This window comes from Mesoplodon bidens (genome assembly GCF_964165515.1).
Source record: "Mesoplodon bidens genome assembly, chromosome: 3".
Taxonomy (NCBI): Eukaryota; Metazoa; Chordata; class Mammalia; order Artiodactyla; family Ziphiidae; genus Mesoplodon; species Mesoplodon bidens.
The window spans coordinates 138,278,587-138,281,802 of record NC_138178.1 but is presented as its reverse complement, the minus strand read 5'-3'; the positions used below and the strand labels follow the sequence as shown (position 1 = coordinate 138,281,802).

At 43.1% G+C, this 3,216-nt stretch overlaps 1 pseudogene across 1 annotated transcript; it reads left to right on the top strand.

Annotated features, from left to right (window-relative positions):
- The first annotated feature begins 1,326 nt into the window (after positions 1–1,326).
- Positions 1,327–2,645, top strand: LOC308614093 (putative E3 ubiquitin-protein ligase TRIML2; annotated as a pseudogene). The gene has a single exon. The product of its transcript is annotated as a putative E3 ubiquitin-protein ligase TRIML2 (transcript).
- The last annotated feature ends 571 nt before the right edge of the window (positions 2,646–3,216 follow it).

Here is a 3,216-nt window from a genome sequence, read left to right as displayed (position 1 = left end):
CATCCCTTGTGATTACACCTCTCAGTAACCAAACACTGATATTTAAATAAAATGTTTAAAAGACTCACTTTTACCCTGCTTCCTTTGTATCTTTTTCTTTTTAGTGTGCTAGACTTAAAAGAAACACACCTTAAGTTTTAGAGCAGTGTTAGGATCATAGCAAAATTGGGTGGAAAGTATGGAGAGTTTCCAGATATCCCCTGTCCACACTTGCAAGACTTTCCCCACTATCAACATCCCATAGAAGAGGCTACGTTTATTACAACTGATGAGCCTTCACTGATATGTCATCCAGAGTCCATAGTTTACATTAGGGCTCACTCTTTGTGTTGTACATTCTATGGGTTTTGACAAATGTATAATGTCATCTATCCAACATTGTAGTATCTTACAAAATAGTTTCACTGTCCTAAAAATCTTCTGTGCTCCACTTATTCACTCCTCCTGCCTTAGTATCCCCTGACAATCACGGATCTATTTACTGTCTCCATAGTGTTGCCTTTTCCAGAATGTCATATAGTTGGAATCCTATAGTATATAATCTTTTCAGGCTGGCTTCTTTCACTCAGAAATATGCATTTAAGTTTCCTCCGTGTCTTTTCATGGCTTGAGAGCTCATTCCCTTTTAGCACTCAATAATATTCCATTGTCTGGATGTGCTACAGTTTACTTAACCGTTCACTTACTGAAGGGCATCTTGATTGCTTTGAAGTTCTGGCAATTATGAATAAACCTGCTATAAACATCTATGTACAGGGTTTTGTGTGGACATAAGTTTTCAACTCATTTGGGTAAATACCAAGTATAGCAATTACTGGATGAAATGATAACCTCAATACCTTTTCCTCATGGTCTTCACAATTGTTGTGTCAACATCCTACCTTCAAAATTAAACAACAGGGAAGTAAATGTGATTACCTAGGGAGACATTGGAACTAGCATAAGATAAGGGACCAGAACTGACCCTGGAAGCACCCCAAAACTTAGAGGTTCAAGAGGATTCCAAGTCAAAAGAGAATGCTGGGAAACAGACGAGTAACATAGGAGGGATGTCATTTACATGATCTTGATTGCAAAGAGAAGAAACGATTCCAAGAGGAGGGTCCTGGCCAACTATGTTGACTGCTGAGAGCTCAACACGTGGCTGCTGAAGATTTGCTGGATTTGAGGAGTCCAGGGTGCGCTGACCTGCTGAAGCTTGACTGCGGACTGAGGTTAACAAGTGTGTCTGCACCAGAACACTGCCACTCTTTTCCTTTCCAGGGTATGGGGAGGTGTATTCCACAACAGAAACAGCCCAATCTTCAACTAGGGCCACCTGCCGGCATGTCCAAAAGGCTCCGCTCCCAGTTAGAGCAAGAAATCCCAGAAGATGTCTACTGTGAGATACATCTGGAGCCACCACAGCTGTTCTGCCATGATGACCAAATCACGCTCTGTGACAAGTACTTCAAGTCCCAGGAGCACAAGAATCAGGTGGTGTATGGAGTACAAGAGGCTGCTGAGAATTATAGGAAGTTATTCCAGGAGATATTGAACATATTGAAGGAGAAACTTGAAGTAGCTAAAAGCATATTGGCTGATGAGCAAGAAAGAATGGTGATGATGCAGGAAGAAGAGCAGAATTTTAAAGTGATGATTGAGTCTGAATATAGGATAAGGGTCCGATTGATGATTGAAGAAAACAAAGTGAACTTCTAGAGCCTGCAACGTTGCAGATTCAACCTGAACTTGAGAGAAGCCAATCAGAACCAACTGATGGAGTTTGCCACAAAGCTAAAGGAGAAGTTCCAGGAAACACTACAGAGACTGAACTGTTTGTGGAGAAAGAACATGAATAAACTGAGGGAGAGTGAAGTCAGGCTCTCTGAACAGATCTGCAGGCTCCAAAAATCACTGCAGAGCTAGAGAAAAATGTGGGCAATCTGCCTCAGCGTTGCTCCAGAATGCAAGGTATTCTTTGGAAAGGAGCGAGTCACAACTGCTTCAGTGTCTAGAGCCCGACTGAATCCCAGAGGTGAGTTTACGCCAAATAACAGGAATGAGCAAAATGCTAAAAGTGCTGCAAAGCCCTATAACTTTGGACCCTAAAACAGCTCATCCCTGTCTGGTCTTATCTGAGGATCTGAGAAGTGTGAGACTCAGAAATGTGCAGCAGGATGTACCCGGTCACCCACCCAGGGAGATTTGACTTCAGTGCCACCATGTTGGGTGTGGAGAGCTTCACCTCAGGGCGGCACCTACTGGAGGGTGGGTGTGGAAAAGGCAACACAGTGGCAGCTGGGCGTACGCAGAAGCTCTGCCAGCAGAAGTGCTTCTGGAGATAAGGTCTTATTCAAGGATCCATGATGGGAATTGATTATACTTTCTGGGCCTTTCCCCCTTTAAAAAGGGTTTCCTTGAGAGAACAAATGCACAGAGTTGGAGTTTTCCTGGACTATGGGTATGGGCAGATATCCTTCTGTGATGTGACAAAGAGATCCCTCATCTATAATTTCTCTTTTCTCGCCTTCCAAGGAGCTCTCAGGTCTATATTTTCTCTTTGTATCTCAAGTGGAGGCATGAATTCTGACTCTCTGAGCATCTGCCTCCCTCATGTTTCTTCTTGTAATGGTACTCTTAGCCCTCAATCTTCTTTGGTGTGAAATCTAAGACCACAACAGGTAAGAGAGTTACAAGCATGACTTTATATAAATTATTTTACAAAGTAATCCAATAAACGATTTTTAGCACTTGAAAAAAAAATTGCACAACCGATGCTTTCTCATATTTGGAGTTTGCGTTTGGGTGGATGACTGTTCCCTCTGCTCCCCGATTTTACCATCAACTTCTGGAGAAGGGCCCTGTGTCTGAGCAGCAATTGTCAGTGGAGAAGCAGCTGTGCAGAGGAGGCTGCAAGCACCACGGATGCCTCTTCAGCTGGAGACAAAAGTGGGGAGACGTGGTTTATCCAGAATTAGACTAAACCGTATATGATGAAATACACTGCTTTGTAATGCTGGGGTTTCCAATTGCCACTGAATTCACTTAGTTTCAACTTCACATTCAAGGGGGTGGGGAAAAATATTGTGTTGCAAGGGTGGTGGTGGTGGTGTGTGTAGGGGGCCTTTAATGAATAATTTGGTGTCAATTTTGAGTCCCAGCATTGGATACTTGTCAAAAGGAGCTGGAATTTCTGAGGTATGTCCTTGCTCTTTTTGACCCCATGGACTTTCC